Here is an 18,645-nt window from a genome sequence, read left to right as displayed (position 1 = left end):
TTTAATGAGCATAGAGTCGTTTGGAAATACACACTGCACTTCACAAAAAGAAATAGTAATATAATCAGAAATGATTATATTTCAGCACTTCAGCACTATTGCTACTATTAATGTCCATTATCACTATATTACCTGAAATGTGTTTAACAATCACAGTCACTAATCAAGGTGCCTGTCCTGGAAAATGTGTATTCTCTCCATCTGGATCACACTATGTATTGTGCTGTTACTGTTTAAAATTTTTTTCAGATAATTGGAACCTGCTACTTCATACTTTGAAAAGTAATATAGCGGGTGAAGCCCTGAGAGGTTCAAAGCCTATGCTTCCATCAGGGAAATAATGCAATTTCCATGCAAAATGATTATAATATTATTCAGTGATTACATGGGGGTGGAGGGTAGTCTGTTTTTGTTAGACTTTTGAAAGTGGCAAATTGAATTCCATCCAAGTAATCAGAGGTTATGAGTTTCCAGCACAGTGTGTTTGCACTTGTTGGAAGCTCATTTCCCCAGGGTATCTGCAAGCCTGGAGCCCCCAGAGCCTTTGCTGACCACTTGGGACAGACGTGAAGGGCCAGGGAATTAATTCCCCGCCAGCAGCTTTCAGCCCATGATAAATGGGAGGTGGAGGAAACACTCCAGCTGCCTTCGGGTGGGATAACTCTGAGACCCCCTCCTCCCTGTCTCCCACAGGTCCCCAGTGGGTGAGATTGGCCCCACTTGCCTGCTCATTTGGAGCAATCTGTGTTGACTTCCTTCACTCCCTCCCCACTCCCCTCCCTATGCTTTCTGGAACCACTGTCCAAACAGAACACTAGCCTCAGATCCTCATCCAGGTTCTGCTTGACAAGAGAGGTACACATGGCCTCCCCACTTTCCCCTTCCCCTTTTTGAGGGCATGCAGGGGCCTCTCTGGATCCTTCTTCCCTATAACCCATTTTGTGGAGGGTTCTTGGCAGCACCCAGAAGTATTTGTGTTTTAAGGCGTCGTCATTCTGAAAAATGAAAAGTCTGAACATTTCTTATGGTCAGGAAGTTGATGGGTATAATTTATTTTTCCCACCTCTTCTCTTAATTATTATTACTCCATTCAAGTGAGACAAGATGATTTAATCCAGGCTGTATTTAAAATGCCCATAATCAATGCCCTCATTCTGAGCATGTATCTATGTGCTCTTAGATAATTTATGTATAATTTTAATAGATTTGTCAACAGCAGCCCTTCCTCATCTAAACAGACTGCTTGCAGACAGATCGCTTAATTTGCTTCTCAATGTTATTTTTCATACATGGTTGCTGCACGGCCGACAGATAGTAGATGATCCCATTACGAACACATTTGACACAGCCTCTACTGTGAGGATGAGCAAACTCGAGGTCTCGTACTGTGGCAGGCAGGGTATGGCCCCCTCTCACTCAGAAGGGTCGGATCCCAGAGAATGAAGCCACCAGGAAGGTACTGAAGCCAGTCCTGGCAGCATTTGGGTGCTGATGGGAGCCCTGGCTTCCTGCTAGAGCGAACAGAAGGCTGTTGGTGCTGCACCCATCTCCCAGCCAGGGCTTCACCTTGCTCCTGCCTCTCACCTGCTCACGCCTCTCACGTCCTGCCTCTCTGTGTGTGAGGGTGCCTAGCAGGCAGGCTGGAGGTGTGGGGGCATTCATACTGCAGAAGCAGCCCTCTACCAGCAAGAGGCGGGAGGCAATGCATAAATACCCCGGCTTCCTCGCCTCGTCGTGAGACAATTTCAGGTGCACTCTGCACGACAGAGGGTTCCCAGCAGGACAGAGCCCCAGCTGGCCCCAGTGGTGACCCCACGGCGAAAGCGTCCTCAGCTGGCTTCTCTCCTGGCCTGTCTCACACCCTAGTGCTTCCTTGGATCAACTCCCAAAGAAACCACTTCTGTCGAAATCTTTTTTCAGGATCCACTTTAGGAGGAGCCCAAACAAAGGCATTTGTCCCTCTCAATTTCTTCACATTGATCTTTCAGGCGCCACCTTCCTCCAGGACCCCGCTTAAGCCCTGCTGTGAAGTCCTCCTAGTCCCTCTGGCCCAGAAACTCTCCTCCTCTGGCCATCTTCAGTCCCGCTAACTTAGTTAACTTAGCCTGCACCATCAGCAGCCTTGTCTGTCCCCTGTTTCTGCATGTGGGTGTGTGCTGGGGCAGGTGCCAATCCCACCACCTTCCTGCTGACTTGCACATGCGTCTCAGGGGTGACGGTGCTCACCTCAGTCCTCAGTCTGGAGTGCAGACAGGAGACATCGAGCAGGGTAAAGGATGGGTGGCCGGATAATGCCAACAGTACACTCTTTAAGGGAAAAACAATAATAGAGAAACGCCTCCTTCCAAAGACTAATGTGAGTGCTGATGGATTACTTGCACCATTTCCGTCCGCTGGGGTAATTGCGAGATGAGTGCATTGTGTTCCAAAGGAAAAATGTTCTGTAGATGTGGTAATCTTCGCCATGCAGGCTCGTGACAGAGAGAACCACATCAACTTCTAAATTTTCTCAATGGAGTGCAATGTGTGTAATGTGTAATAAAATATAAATAAGCCTTTAAGAAGCCTCTATGTGTTTCTTTTTATCAACCTTTAGATGCGTTAAAGCCAAGTACAATTTTATATGAATTCTAGATGATATGTAGTATTTTTATTTGCTAGTTCATTGCTAAATGTTTCATATAAAACTGAAGAGGAAAAAAATACACAGTCCCACATATAAAAGAAGAAGCAGATGGCTAAATGTGACCGTGGGAGAGAAGCAGTGAATGGTGTAGGTTCAGAAAGGAGGCTCTCCCCTACCGTGTACGGGCCCGAGATGGAGTGGAGGGAAATTTGTGCGTGCAGTTACCTGTGTTCATTAGCTGTTTGTTTCCACTGTGTTAAAGCAGGCCATTAGTATTCATAAGAATCTACAGGTATCTTTGTTATTTTTTTTTTGTCTTTTAAATGTACATATAAATGAGTATGTATTATTTATAGATGTATTTGGATTTAGAAACATCAAGCTTGAAAAATAATACAGCAAGGAATATTTGATTTAATGCTCACCAGGGAGGAGAGGGGACCAGGACTTCCTGCAGGAAGGAAGACTGGGTTGGGATGTTATCTGACCTTTCTGAGGGACTTTCCTGGCAGCTCTTTAGTGACAGTTACACTGTAGAAAGATCTTGGGTGAAAGAAAGGACAGTGGCCAGAGAGTTAGGAACTCTCTCGTGCCAACCCTCCTGCTGACTGGCTGTGGGACCTGAGCTTGTCACTCACCCTCTGCTGTCACTCAGCCTCTCCTGTCACTCACCCCCTCCTGTCACTCACCCTCTCCTGCCTTTGGTGACCCTGCCTGGATTTGGACATCAATTCCTGCCAGGCCGTGGCTCCATGATGGGTACCTCCGTGCTGACTGCTGCTCGGCTGCTGGCCTCCTTTGCAGAAGAGCAGTCGGGGTGGTAAGCCGTCCCGCATGTGTCTTCAGATGGATCACAGAGCCACGGTGCGATCAAGCCACTTACCTACACACATTGGTAGAGACCAGGAAAACAGAATTCGCTTCTCATTCTATTTCCAGCTCCTAGGCTCTTTCCACATTGGCCAAGAAAAGCAGAGTACTTACAGAAATTCCTGGTTAATGGCTTCTTTCTGCCTGGGTATGGAGAAACATGCCTGTCTGTAGTTTATTTTTAAATGAATAACTCATCATATTTGGGTAAAAAGTCCTGTAATCTCAAAAGCCTTTCACAATTTTTTTTTTTGTTGTTGTTCTGAGAGTGTAGAAAACAGCCTCAGATCTATTCAAATAAAATAGCTTTTTTACTGAGTGAGGAAGCAATGCCTTTTAAGACCCACTTGTGTTGGGGAAGGGGTTTTCGGCCACCAGCTCTGTAGGCTTGGGCTCAAAGGCAAGGCAGAATCATGAAATAGAAGTTGTAGCAGCATCTGCCTGAAGGCCTGGATTTTGGTTTACCAATCGCTGGCTGCAGGCGGGGCGGGAGCAGGGGCTCTGTGAAGGCTGAAATTCAGGGAGACAGCTGGAGGGAGCAGAGAGTGGTCGCTGACCAGTGTGAAACCAACCCAGGACTCTTGCACATGTGATCAGCCCGTTGGTTCTACCACCTTCTGAGGAAGACCCCTCTTCATTCATTTGTGCCCTCCATGCCTACTTCTTTGGTAGGGTGATGGAAGAGAAGGCTCCATCTACTGTGACTCCCAACCATCCCCAAGGCGCTGTAGGTATTTTTTTCTTCAGTGAGCAGGCATGGTCATTATAATGGTTATTGCTGCCATGTGTCTGTGCCATGAAATGTGTTCAGTTTCTTTCTTATGGTAGAACATTCAAGTCTCAGAACAACCATGGATGTTTAGTGGTATCATCCCCATTGTATAGGTGAGGAGCTTGAGGCAGGGAGTAGGAGTGGAGGGTGGGCAGACGTGGTCATTGCCATCAAATGGCAGAGCTGAGATTTCGACCCAGCTCCCTCAGATTATAAATCTTCCATGCTCCTGACCGCTATACAGGCTGAGCCAGTCTCTGAACTGGTGTCTCCGAGACTAGGATGGAAACCCAAAATGAAGCTCGGGTGGTGCCGCGCAGACCAGGAGCGAGGCTACAGGATTCAGACTTGGGAGAAGACCTCTCTGCATCTCTGTAAGGGGACCAGCAAATCATGAAGTCTAATAGCCCACCTTGTTTTACCCTGTGAAGCCATTCTGTTCCTAGGGCTCCTCTTCAAAGCTGTCAAGAGGTCATGCCCTAAAGGGGTGGGGCTTAAGAGACACCCCCTGCCCCCAGCATCAGCAGCTCCGTCTGTGGACCAGACTGGCTCATTCCAGACCCTAGCAGTGAGCTAGTGTGGTGCCTGTTTCTCCTGTCCCCACAGCCGTCTCTCAGCCCCCCGACACTGACAGCTTCCGTCTGGCTAGAGGGCTCATGGTGTTTTCTGATGTGGCTGGCTACTTGAGTGCTTGGGGTGTGGGTCACAGGCTCCCCTGAAGAATGGGGCAAACAGTCCCAGGGCTCATCACCAGGGAAGAGACAGACCTCAGATGAGAAACTGGAACAGGGAAGGCAGAAGGCAACAGGGAAGCCCTACTCTCTCTGGGCTCTGCTTGTGGCGTCCAGACTTGAGCTGGCCTCTTTCCTGGGTTCGAGTTCCTGTCTGGTGGATGCTGAGGTGATGTCGCCCCCTGGACTTGGGATGGGCCTGACCAGGCACCCGGGGCCCTCCTGGAAAACCGGCCAGGAGCCGAGTTGTCTGGCTGCGTGTTGCTTTCTTCTCATTGCTCTCGCCTACTTCTTTGCCTGTTGTTTTGTTTTACTCCGCCAGACTCCAGTCAAGTCTTATTTAAATGTTATAGCCTGGTCCCAGGAGTGTCAGGGAGAGTCGAGGAAAGCCGTGTCCACAGTGGAGTCAGACTTTTAAAGGGGCAGTGCCCCTGAGGGCACCAAGGCAGTGGGAGTAGAGCCTCCATAGATGGGAGTGGGCACTGTGAGTCTCTGACGCCCCACCCATGTGGTGACCTGGAGGGTGTTGGAGAAAAGGCTACTGTGCGTTGCTCAACACCCGCACCCGCCACAGTCCAACTTGGGCCGGCAGCTGGCCTGCCCGTCACGGAATCAGGGATGTGGGCACCTGCCCTGCCTCGCGGGGTTCGTGTGACATCTAATGAGGGAGAGAAGATGCAGGAGCACTCCACGCAGCCCGCAGCACCAGGCAGAGGTGAAGCGTCCTTATGAAAAGCTGAGATTTATGGGTCTGAAGGAGAAGCAACATCTGGGAAGGAATTATTGCAATTTACAGGGAGGATGGAGGCCTGTTTATAAGAGCAAAATCTGGAAGCAATGTCTGATTTTTTTTTAAACTGGTTTATATTCCAATCATGAACCTGTGGTGTGAACATCTTCCAGATGTTCAAAGAAAAATTGTGGAAAATGAGTTGAACTGTGGATTTCCTTTTTTGAACAGAGCCTTACTCTTTACTGAGCATCTACTACATGCCAGGTGGGTCCTCCCTGCGGACATCTTCAGTGCTGCTGTGGGTGAGTCAGGCTTCAGTAGGTCCAGGCTTCTTTCTCTTCATCTTGTGGAAATGCAAGGGTCATCCCAGCCCTGCTTCCAGTGATGGGCGAATCTGTATTAGCTGGTAGAGTGAGGGTGGGGGGATATTTGCCAGCACTGAGTGGCAGGATTGAGTTGGGTGAGTTCCAGTTCATTTCATTTTGGGGGGATCTGCTGTGTATCAAAATTTAAAAAAAAAAAAAAAAAGAGATTTTTAAGAGGATTTTGGTTTGCGACGTTTTTTTCCTGAAACCTTTCATGCTGGCTGTCTGATAGAGTCATGTCATGGCATAACTTAGGATCCAGTCCAACTATGAACACCTCATTTTCTCTATCTTCCCATTCTCCTTGCCCCAAACCATCCAAGGGAACTAGGAGATGGGCCCCTTTGGTGCTGTGCTGGCCCAACCGGGAGCCTCCTTGGGTGGCACGTGTGTCCCAATTGTGATGGTCTCCAGCGTTTTGCCTGGAAAGTTTCTGTACTCCAGAGAGTGCAGGAGGAAGCCTCCAGGGACGAGTTTTCAGGAGGAGAAGGGTGACAGCAGGTGGAGGCCCAGGAACAAAAGCCTGGATGGGAGACGCAAAATCTAGGCTTCCTGTTCAGGCTCCCTCTTTGACTTGCTGTGTGACTTTGGGCAACCTTTATTTTTGCCGTGAGCCTCTGTTCCCTCATCTGTGAAATGAGGATTACAAAAGTAATCAACTCATAAATTTGTTGGAACAGATAAATGAGAAAATAAGAATGGGCTAGGCTTTGTAAACTTTGAGCCTTAGGAAAACATGGTTACCTCTCAATCGGTCAGCCTGACTTCTGCAGACACTGTCTTTCTTTGAATACATGCCTACAAAAAGCAGGCCAGGAGATGCATCCCTACCAGCTGAAAATAAGTAATGGATCTCATCAGTGGCCAATTGTGGCTCCTTAATGGAATAGGCGATCTCCGCGTTGTGCTGGGTGGACTCTCATGACTTACTCCATCTTTGCGCCTTCACTCTCCCCTTTAAAATGCAGTGCCTTCCGGACCCCGGCTCGTGAACTGTCATGAACCTGATGGATAAACCTTCTGAGAGTGTTTATTTTTGTGTTGGCAAGAAGCCTGCAGGCTTTGGTGAACCCACAGTTGATATTATTAATGGATGGATGGCCTGTTTTCCTCTCGTCTTAAAAGTAAAAGAATATGAATGAGCGTTCCCCTTGCAGGACACATTGGGAGCAGGCATTCCTGCCCAGGGTCAGAGGTGCCGCGGAGTCCCGTACCTGGGCTGACAGGAGGGTGGGCTCGGGAGCCGGTTTCCTCCCTACAGTTTACAGCCTCCGGTTGCTTTGCTTTTCTTTTCCAAGGAAGAAAGACTCTTTGTTGCCCCGTTTGCTGAGGGGTGCTGAAATTCTGGGTTCTGGACCCATAATTGGAGAGTGTGGTTAAGACCCCGGCGGGGCTGCTTTCTGATCCTGTGTCAAACTGGAGGCTCCTAATTGGTTTCTCCTCCCTTAAGGCAGTTTCTCTCCCCAAAAACATGGTGTATTTTATAAAGAAGTAAAAAATCCTGGGGCCCTCGTTCATAATTCTCTTGACCATCAGTTTGGTTCATGTTGGGAACTTTCTTTATTTACAGACTTAGAGGTAAAATGGATCTCAAAATTTTTCTCTAGTTTCATTTTGAAGCTCTCCCAGCATTTAACCCAAATAGCCCATTCAAGGGTCTTGCTTTCATATTGGTCTTAATGCCCTGTCAAAGTCAATTAGCATTTCCCAAGTACCTTGGGAAGCTGAACGTCCTAAGACCCCTTTCACAAGCGGCGACTGACTACCTGCTGTATTTTTTAAAATAAGAGTCCTCTGTCCTTCAGCTTTTACGAATTGTTTTCCTTAAGACTATAAGCTGCCCTTTGATGAAATTAGCGGAAAGGAAAAGGTCAATTTGGCCAAAAGTGTCACAAATTAAGCCCTGAAGCAGTCTCTTTATCGACCTGGAGATAGAAAACCATACCTACCTCCCTGTGATTTCCTGGGTTCGTTCCTGGGATTCATTTTCCCAGGCCATGATCTTTGGAAACGTAAGATTTTACAGTGTTAACTTGGGAACAAAATTATTACTAAAAATTGGTTTCTAGCAATTTCTTTTGAAATCACTTTTAAATACCATGTATCTCATTAGAGTGGGACGTGCTTCGGTGCCCGGATTAGCTTATAGGCCTCCCAGGAAGGACAATAATGAGTCAAGGATCGATTATACACCACCACGCGACGGGTGCTGTGGACCAGATTCCAAAAGATACTGTCTGTTAAGCCCAGGGTCTAACTGCAAGGTGTGGAGGTTTGGTGGGTGGGAAAAGAACAAGAAAAGAAAGATGTGAAAAAATAAACAAAATCACTGAGGCATAAACTGATGCCAAATGTGAACCGAGAACAGTTAGAAACCCTTTCAAGGGAAGAGTTTCTGGTTGGGGTGGGCAAAGATGTCAGGAAGCAGGTGCTGCTTGCCCTGGACTTGAGCAGGTGATGGCACTGCTGAGATGGTGATGCTGAGGAGGAGGAAGAGGAGGAGGATGTCACGGGTTCTCTAGTTTTAGCACTTTGGGAGGCCGAGGCGGGCGGATCACAAAGTCAGAAGATCAAGACCATCGTGACCAACATGATGAAACTCTGTCTCTACTAAAAATACACAAATTAGCCAGGCATGGCAGCGCGTGCCTGTGGTCCCAGCTACTTGGGAGGCTAAAGCAGGAGAATTGCTTGAACCTGTGAGGTGGAGGCTGCAGTGGGCCGAGATCGCGCTGCTGCACTCCAGCCTGGGCAACAGAGTGAGACTCCATCTCAAAAACAAAACAAAACAAAAAAAACATTATGTGTCTTGGGGTTGCTCTTCTCAAGTAGTGTCTTTGTGGTATTCTCTGTATTTCCTCAGTTTGAATGTTGGCCTGAAAAGAAAGGGAAACAGAGGTTCCTAGGAGTTAAAGAACTTACCTGCTGTCACAAAACTAAGTGTCAGTGTTAGAATTCTAATTCAGATGTGTCTGATTCCAGGTTCTTGCTTTTAACCCTCTCTGTGAATGTCTCCGTTGGGGTCTTGAAATAGACATATTCAAACGTGTAATTTGAAGAGAGTTAAGTAAAACGACTATCCACAAAGGTGAACAGGCACAGTATAGAGAAACCATCATAGCACAGTGCCCCCGGGCTGATGATGGGATGGGGGGAATTACTGCCTTTGGGCATAATGGTCAGGGGAGGGAGCTATTACAGGAATCCAGAGAGAGAGCCTTGTGGAGCTCCTTGTTCCCCAACTAGAGGCATGACCTCCAGGTGAGGGACAGCCTGGTCATGAAGACACAGAGAGGGAGGGGAGCAGGGGAACCAACAGCCAACCCCAACCCTGTCCCCAGTCTCCTGCTGGTGTCTGCATGGGCTGAACCTAAGCAGAAGTCAGAGGGTCCAAAACATGAGGGATGCTCTCCATACAGGTCAGGTGAGCCTTCCAGGTCTTGCCTGGGAGAGGTGGGGAAAAACAGGGTGGGGAAGATGAAAGGCAGGCCGAGAGGGGCCAACACAAGACACCCAGTGCAGTCTATAATAGCCAATGGGTCATTCACTTCCAGACCTTTTCATCAGCACATGAGGAAAAGTCCCAGAGAACTCAGCTGTGCATGTGGTTTATTTTTGTTCAGAACTGTTTCACTTGTCTCCCCTAGAGGTAGGGACCGTAGAGAAGGAAGGGCAAGGCCACTGTCGTCAGAACAGGCATAGACAGCCTGTGCTTCCTTCCCACCACTGTCCCTCTAGGCTGCGGTCTAGCCTATACCATATTCATTCGGCACAGCCTGGAAAGGAAGTGGATTAACCTGACATGAACTCTGACGGTTTTGGCTCAAGAAATTGGGAGCCCCTTCTAAAGATGGCGACTGGGATCTTTGGACTCACAGTGGCCTACAGGGCCCTACACAATCAGGATGCTCACCGCTCTGGCCTCACCTCTTACCAGAACCTCCCTCCGCCAACCACAATGGCTTCCTTGGTGGTCCTGGAACATACCAGCCATGTTCACACTGACTCTTCCCTCTGCCTAGAACAGGTAGGGCCAGATGCCCACACGACCTACTCCTCATCTTGAAGTGTGTGCTCAAATGTCCTCCACTCATGAGACTGACCCTGCCCACCCTATTTAAACTGCACCACAGGCCCGCCCACAACATGCACCCTACCCTGCTCCATTTCTTCTCTAATACATTGCACTACTACTTTCCAAAATATGATACAATTTTCACTACTTTTTAAGTGTATTGTATATTCTATGTTTCCACCCTCTAGAATATGAGCTCCCTGAGGGCAGGAATATTTTTCTCTTTTGTTCGCTCATGTATTCCCAGTGCCTTGAACGTACTGCCTGACACATAGAGGGAATCAGTATTTATTGAATGAATGAATGAATGAATGAGATTCTCAAGCACCTAAAAATGGTTTGACCCCTATCTCCTAGGCCTCTCTCTTCACCAGCACTTATCTGCCAAGGATCTTTCCCAGAACGACATCGATCACCAGTATTGCCAATACCTTGTGGTCAAAGTGATCAATTTCTCCTTGTGCTTCTCATAGGCTTGGTAGAGGAAATGTACTTGCCACTTTGGTTCTGTGTCAGAATTAAATGGCGACCTTGGCTTATTTTGCTGCCCCGCAGAGGTTATTTCTTAGTCGTAAAGAGAACATTCCATCCTTGGGAAAAATAATATTTTTGCCACCTTCAGCTTTAAAATGGCTATTTGATATGGCTCACGTGCGTCTCTATCAGCGGCCGCTGGAAAAGCTTAGGTTGAGAGGATCTGAGAAAGACTCGTCGCGTTGTCAGAGGGAAGCTGGCCATAAGGCAAAATGAGTTTACAATAACTTATTTACCTGTCCAAATCCTTCATATCACATTAAAGCTTTCCCCTGCTACCCGGGACTCTGGAGTGCTAAGAGGAAAAAGGAAAATCAATTGATAATGATATATTCGGTTTAAAAAAATATATTGATTCCCAGGTAATGACAGTCGTGCGTTTTGCAGTGGGGGATGCCATTTCCCGTCGTGAAGATGGCTTTCTCATAGATTACGTTTAAAAGAAGGAACCAGGAGTAGCTCTGCCTCCTCATAATAGATAGCCTCTTTCTCCTAGGTATTAAATCTATAATTTAAAAAAAAAAAAAAAAATTTCTCCCCAGGGAACCTATTCTTTGCCTCCTCAAGGTCTTCTTGCCCATTGTGTGAAAAAAGTAATGATTTGTTTTTGTAATTCTAGAGTTTGTGTCCTTCTCAGTATTAGATTAAAGACTTAAATTTTTTCTTTCTCCCCATTGCTGGAGTTTCTTAGTTTGGATTAGATGGAAGACAATACCATTGTTCTCTCTTTTATTCAGTGTCAGTGGCTCAATGGTGGGGATTAGGGCTGTGTATATTCGGAGGATGGGCGAGGGATGCCTCATATCTGCCACTAGGAGTACTCTGCTACCCACGTCGCTGGCCGTTTGTGCACAGCCCGTGTGAGATAATCCACAGTATGCAACTCAGCATCGGGGACATCTGAGGCGGAGACTAGCATCCAGTTAGTGTGGGGACCACCTGGGATGGTGGAATTCAAAAGAGATTTTTTTGCAAAAAAAAAAAAAAAAGAAAGAAAAAAGAAAAAAAAAAAAGAAAAAAGAAAGAAAGAAAGAAAAAATTAGACCTTTCCCCTACCCCTACCCTACTCTTTTTCCCTCTCTTTCTAGACTATCTGGATTCCTGGTGATGCTCACGCTTTGCTAAGTGTTGGCGGCCATCGAGGTTTTTGCATCCTGGGGACGAATCCTGAGCTTGCCAGAGACGGGCGGTGCAAGGTAGGTCTCTGCTCGGCTCACCTGGAAATAACGTCATCAGGCCTGAGCATAGCCAGCTCTCTCCTCTCACACTAAATGTGTGGGGGAAGGGGAGAAAGCGCAGTAGGTCCCCTCGCCGTCTTCCTCAGGGCAGTTTTTACCACAGGCGTGTGATCAACCGGTACTGGGGCTTAGCTAAGCCATGTTAGCCTCAATCCTTCTAGAATCAACCAAAGAGAATATCTATGACTTTTTTTTGGAGACACAGTCTCACTGTGCCGCCCAGGCTGGAGCACAGTGGCGCAATCTCGGCTCACTGCAACCTCTGCCTCTGGGTTCAAGCGATTCTTTCACTTCAGCCTCCCAAGTAGCTGGGACTACAGGCACGTGCTATCATGACTGGCTATCACGTGTGCTCTCACGACATAGTTTGGCCATGTTGGCCAGGCTGGTCTTGAACTCCTGACCTCAGGTGATCCACCCACCTCGGCCTCCCAAAGTGCTGGGATTGCAGGCGTGAGCCACCGTGCCACACCAAAGAATCTCTGTGACCTTCCTTGCTTACCTGGGCCTTGGCTTTCCCCAGGAGGTTAGATCTAAGGATGGCTAGCAGCTAGGTGACCTTTAACCTCCTTAAAAACTGTAATTAAGTTTTATAATTAAGTTTTGTTATTAAAATGTATTATTAAATATGAAAATATTATTTATTCATTGTAAAGGGATTTTAAAGCATAGTGGCTAAAAGTATATAAATGACTTATAATCCCGTTCCCCAGAGAGAACCATTTTAGTGTTTCTTTCCTGGCTTTTTCTTACGCACATATGTAAACAGTACACACAGGCACACACATGCACACAGGATCTGACTGTGGGTACTGTGTGGGGGGCACGTTATTTAGATTCAACAATGTGTCAAGCCATTTTGTATGTCAGTAAATAGAAATCTATGTCACCATTTTTACAGACTGTCTACTCTGTGGATGTAATAGCATACATGATTCACTTAATGCCCTATTGATGGACATTTAACATATTTTAAGTATTTCACTATTACAAATAACAGCACAACAAACATTGTTGCATATGTATCTGCATAGTCATTTGATGACTTCCTTGGGTTAAATTTTTAGAGTCCTGGCCTAAACTTTTGATTCCAGGTTCTCCAAGCAAGATCAGGCAGCCAGAAGTGTGGGGGAACCTGGCCTGCCTTGGGAGGGCACAGTCTTGTGAACAGAATCTCTGGTCTGGGATCTGCTTTAGTTCCCACCGGGCAGGCCAGGAATGTGCCTGCAGAGGCAAGGAGGCCTGGAGCTAGAGTTGACAACATTCACCACATTTCATGCTACTGAAGGGACAGGAACTGGGCCTGGAATAAAGCAGGCTGGAGGGCAGAGGAGTGTGCTCTCGGATCCAGGACAGTAGAGGCCCAGCTGGCCCAGCCTCATATGTTCTTGTGCGACTTGAGCCTTTAGAAGTACAGGCTGCGTCCGCATAACACACGGGGCCTAGTGCTGGGTGAGCACAGGTCATAGCAGCCCCGGGACTGCTGTATTCAGCGGCCCACCCTCATGCCCTCTGACCGGTGGCCTCCTGGCCTCTGCCTGAGTCCAAACTCCAGCTTCCATCTGCAGCGGGGGCAGAGTGTCAGACCAACAAGGCTCCTGCCACATCCAGATTCTCTGCTGGTCAGAGAGCTTTCTCTTTGGACTCAGAGACTGTGAGGTTGGGGATGGCTGTCCCCAGCCAGAACCCTTGCACAGAGAGGAGAAAATATGGCTTTGGAATCTCAGGCTAGGAGTAGCCTTGGTTGTCAGCAGGAAGTGGGAGAAGGCTGCGGGCTGGGCCAGGATCAGCGCTGACATGGAAGGTTCCCCACCCTGTGACCCCACGGTGCATCCAGCCTGCAGCCTCCCAGCAGCCCAGTAGGGGCAGCCAGAGGAGAGGTGGGTTCCTGACCTAGGAAGCTGGTGGGCTGTTGGCACACGCCCATGGCACCACTGGCGGGGGATGGCTGTCCTTGCTAGCGATATCCCCAGCACTGGGGAATCCTTTGCCTCCAGGCCTCCTGTTGGGTCAGAGAAGGGGAGTTGGAAAACAAGACAGCAAAATGTTGGTTTGGCAGCCAGGGCATCCCCGCTCCTACACGGGGCAAAGAAAAGATTGAGGACATGTTCTTCACAGAAGCCAGCTCTCCTTGGATGTACCTGTGAGTTTGGCGAGAGGGGAGGGAACAGAGACACCCCAGGACAGTGGGTTTTGGTTTCTTAAATGTTGACCCTTAGTCTGGGGTTTAATCTTCCCTGCTGCTGATGCAGGGTGGCACATGGCTCTTGTTCTCTTGTTCATCCCGAACTCTGGCAATCATGTACTTTAGGATGGGGAGGGACCTTGAGGGTGGTTTCACCAGGTATAGCTGGTAAGATGCACCCTACGTGGGCCTCTATCTCTGCGCCCCCAGACCAGGGTCCCCATTGTGAACTCAAGTCTGTCTTCCCTAGCACTTGGCCAGTTCCTGGAGGATGGGAATCGTACCTGATCTGTCTCTGAGTTCCGCCCGCTCCGCCACTCATACCAGCACCTGCCTAGCTCTCAGTAAACAAATCACCGTGTGCAGCCAGGACTGTGCCTGGGAGTGCCCGCGACACGACACACGGCCTGGTGCTGGCTGTGCGCTCCCCTCACATGCAGGAGTCCCATTGATTTCCAAGATGATAGGAAGGTTCCGAGGCCCCTAGATGGTTCTGTGACCCCTGGGGATCAGTGGAAGCAGCTATCAGTTTGCTGTGGAAACTGGGCCAGCTCACAGGGCCCTGTGTAACCTGCTACGAAACAGGCCAGTTCAAGAGCCAAGCGTGGAGGGCCGCGCTCTGCTTTTCTGTGGTTTGGTGGAAAGAAGACCATACTGGAACCAGCTAGCAGGAGTGAAATCTGATACCTGCACTGCAGGGAAGAGGGGTGGGGGGAGTTGAGCGGAGGACTCAGTTTGCGCAGAGCCCAAGGCTGAGCCAAGAATGGCATTAGCAGACACCTCGGGCTCTGGAGGTGGTAAAGGGCAGTGCTGATCGCCACTGGTGCTGGAGCTGCCCTGGGCGGCATCTGCTGCCTCCGTCACTGAGACCCTCTCAGTACTGTCTGTCCAGGCCGTTTGTCCCCCTGCCCTCAGCAAATGAGATGACCTAGATGCCGCCTGCGTCTTCGGAGGGGGTTGCAAATGTCTCCAGAGCTAATGGCAATTAGAGAACACCGTGTGCCGTGCCCTGGGCTTCCACACCCCCCACCTTCACTTCCCCCAGTCCATCCTGCAGGCATCCTCTCTGATCGCACTCCCCTGCCCTCTGCCTGTCTTCCCTCCCTCGCGCCGTGGACAGCCTTGCTCTCCCCTTGTCCACTCCCCTCTTGGCCTCCGTGGTGTCCACCTCAAGGAGGGACCTGCAGGCAGACATCCCAGTGTTTCTCTGGCCGACGCAGACACTCTGCCCTTGTCTTCTGACTGTATCTGCTTTTCCTGGCCCGCTCTGGGGACCTCTGCAGCCCCTTCTTCAAATAGGTATCTGGGTGCTCACACCCCTGAGAAGGCCATGTGACCACACCTACTAGCTGGGGCTCAGATCCCTCAACAGAAACTTAGCCGAGCCCTCAGCCCTATGCAGGCATTTGGGATTCTGGTCCGTTCCCTGCTTGGTACCCTGCAGCTGTTCCGCACCTTTCCATCGACAGGGCTGCAGACCCCCAGCCTGTGCTGTCCACCTCGGTGCCAGCAAGTGGCCTCTTCTCCTGCTTCCTGTCCATCTTGCTTATGTGAGCTGCCGTCCTCCAGCTCCACCGCCTCCTCCCGCCAGGAAGAGGAGGTGTTGATGCCACAAGGCTTTCCTCGGCTCCCCGTATCCCCAGCCCTCCCTCCCCTCCCTCTGCTTCAGCTGTTCCCCTGCTTGACTCCCAAATGGCACTTCTGTCCTAAGGTCCGGACCACTTCAGCAGCCTCTGCGTAGCGGATCCCTGCTGTCTGATTCACATATCAGACTCCGCCTGTCCAAGACAAAGCTGCTTCCTTGCTCTCCAAGGAAGCCTTGTACTTGGACTGTGTCAGCCCTCCTCCCTCCCTTAGCCATGCATCTCCATCTCCTTTGCCTTAGGCTGCTCACCTTCCTTCCTGGACCCTGAGCTTACTGAGGATAGGAGCCATTCTCTTTTCTCTACAAGCCCAGCACAGGGCCCTGTTCATGCATACTTCTTGGGGTCAGATAATTTTATTCGGTTCAGAGATTACAGAACCGCAGACAGCATGTCCTCACAGGCAGCGTGGTGGCAGGGAACCTGGGATTGGAGGCAAGCTCTGGATTCTAGTCCCAAATCTACCACTCACTCTGGGAGAGCCCTCAGTATCCTCTGAGCCTCAGTATCCTCAGCTGTGAAATGGGAATAACCCCGGCCTTCCCACCTCTCAGGACCTTGAACAGTGACAAGGGAGGAATGGTGCCACCAGGGCCAGCAGTTCTCAGCCCTTGGTGCACATTGGAATTGCCTAGAGAGCTTTAAGAACTACAGATGGGCCAGGCACGATGGCTCACGCCCGTAATCCCAGCGCTTCGGGAGGCTGAGGCGGGCAGATCACTTGAGGCCAGGAGTTTGGGACCAGCCTGGCCAACATAGTGAAACCCTGTCTCTACTAAAAATACAAAAATTAGCCAGGCATGGTGGCACATGCCTGTAGTCCCAGCTACTCAGGAGGCTGAGGTAGGAGAATCACTTGAAACCGGGAGGCGGAGGTTGCAGTGAGCCAAGATCGCACCATTGCACTCCAGCCTAGGTGACAGAGGGAGACTCTGTCTCAAAAAAAAAAAAGGTACAGATGCCTGGCTCCTTCCCCCAGATATTCTAATTGTTCTCATGAAGATATCAGTGTGTTTTAAAACTTTAACCACTACTGTCAACTCATAGGTGTTATTAGCAGGTTCCTGAATTCTGTGGCTTGAGGAACTCAGATGGGAGTTATAAAGATTTTGCAAAACAATATTCCCGGATGATGTGTAATTTGTCTAGTCTTTCAGATCCTTTAAAATCTACCCCCGGATCAAGCTATCCAAAAGCTGGATACCTTGGCTATGTTGTACTGTGTTCATCTTGCCCCACCCGGAATGCTTTAAATGAACTCTCCGGGCTGTTAGAATATCTGCTGCCCTCCAGGTCACAACAGTGTACCCTCATTTAGGATTCTGTGGCAGTTAATGTTTATCCTGTCACTTGTGACTCCTTTGCTAGGACCCTTGGGAGAGGTGTCTCTGATTTCACCATAGACATATTCTTCTCCCGAGCCACCATCATAGGATCTCATGGACCCACAAATCATGTTGTAACAGATTGCCTCTTCCAAGCTCTCGAAACAGTAACTCTCAACTCTGGCTGCATATGACATCACCCAGGGAGATTTTTTAAATTCTCGTACCCAGGCTACATACCAGATGCGTGAGTTCACAGTCAGTCTCTGGGAGGTGGATCCAGGCATCTGGATTTTTGTAAAGCTCTCCAGGTGGTTCTGACGGGTGGCCAAGGTCAGAAGCACTGCCAAGCCTGGAGGCAGATTTGTGGCCCACCTGTAGCCTGTGTATGGCACTTTCTAAATATGGTTTCATGTAGGCAACATTCCCTTCTCCGTTTCCTGCTCCTACACTTGTGATTCTCTCTCCTACTTTTGATTTATGGTGTCTTAATGTATCCTTTTAAGTCCCCTGCAATCCTTTCTGGAACTTAGCAAAGTGAAAACAAATAGAGTAGAAAGGTTCCTGCTTTTCTCTGGCTGGGACCTGGGCACAGCTCCCACCCCAGTCAGGCCTCCCTGGAAAGAGGGTAGGAGCCTCCTGTTTCCCCAGCCACAGTAACTGGTCAGCAGCCTCGTTCTGTAACCCCACAATGGGGAATTGTAGCTAGTTCTGCCAAGAGCCCTCCAAGATCCCATAGAAGAGGCTGGTTTGGGCTGAGAACGGTGGCTCAAGCCTGTAATCCCAGCACTTTGGGAGGCTGAGGCAGGCGGATCATCTGAGGTCAGGAGTTCGAGACCAGCCTGACCAACATGGCAAAACCCTGTCTCTACTAGAAAATACAGAAATTAGCCAGGTGTAGTGGCACATGCCTGTAATCCCAGCTATTCGGGTGGCTGAGGCGGGAGAATTGCTTGAACCCGGGAGGCAGAGGTTGCAGTGAGCTGAGGCTGCCAGGAACAGTTGTGAGTTTGTGTCCTCTGTGAGGGCACCTGGCCAAGGAGACATGGGTTCTGACCCCCAGCCTGTGCTCTGGGAGTATCGCTGTGCCCTTGAGAGTTTGGAGGGAGGAGTGCCTCTTTCTAGCTTGCATAAAAACATCCGTCAGGGGAAAGTACCGTGTGTGCATCCTGCTCAGGGAAAGCACCGTGTATGCATACATTGAGTGACCATGCTCTGAAATTGATGGACTTCTGTCCTGTAGGGATGACCTCACTTACTCATACTCAGAGGCCACTCAGAAAGACTTTTAAGCTTTTGTCTTACAATCACCAATTTCTTCTCTCTCTCTCCAACTCCACCCCTCTCTCTCTCTTACAACAGGACAAACAGTGCCAGGAGTACTGGGGACTATAGGATGAATACCCAGCACATGGTGCAACAAAAGAGTGTTGCAACACCTTTTTTGTTTAAAAAAAAAAAAGAAGAGGCTGGTTTGGTTCACAGCATCTGAGTGCTGACACTGGACTAGGGGAGATCAGAGATGGCTAATGATGGCCACCAAAGCGC

The 18,645-nt window shown here is 49.2% G+C and overlaps 1 protein-coding gene across 4 annotated transcripts in view; it reads left to right on the top strand.

Moving 5' to 3' along the window:
- Positions 1–18,645, top strand: part of KLHL29 (kelch like family member 29) — a 324,637-nt gene that overhangs the window by 75,710 nt on the left and 230,282 nt on the right. For 2 of the 4 annotated variants that reach the window (XM_005576453.4, XM_065527664.2), the window contains exon 2: positions 11,795–11,902. The exons of the other annotated variants lie outside the window; for them this stretch is intronic. The gene's annotated coding sequence lies outside the window, so the exon portion shown is untranslated. The remainder of the gene's footprint in view (positions 1–11,794; positions 11,903–18,645) is intronic. 4 annotated transcript variants of the gene reach the window in all.

Source organism: Macaca fascicularis, chromosome 13, assembly GCF_037993035.2.
Source record: "Macaca fascicularis isolate 582-1 chromosome 13, T2T-MFA8v1.1".
NCBI lineage: Eukaryota > Metazoa > Chordata > Mammalia > Primates > Cercopithecidae > Macaca > Macaca fascicularis.
Note: the sequence above shows the minus strand (reverse complement) of the source record. Positions and strands in the feature narration are given on the sequence as shown.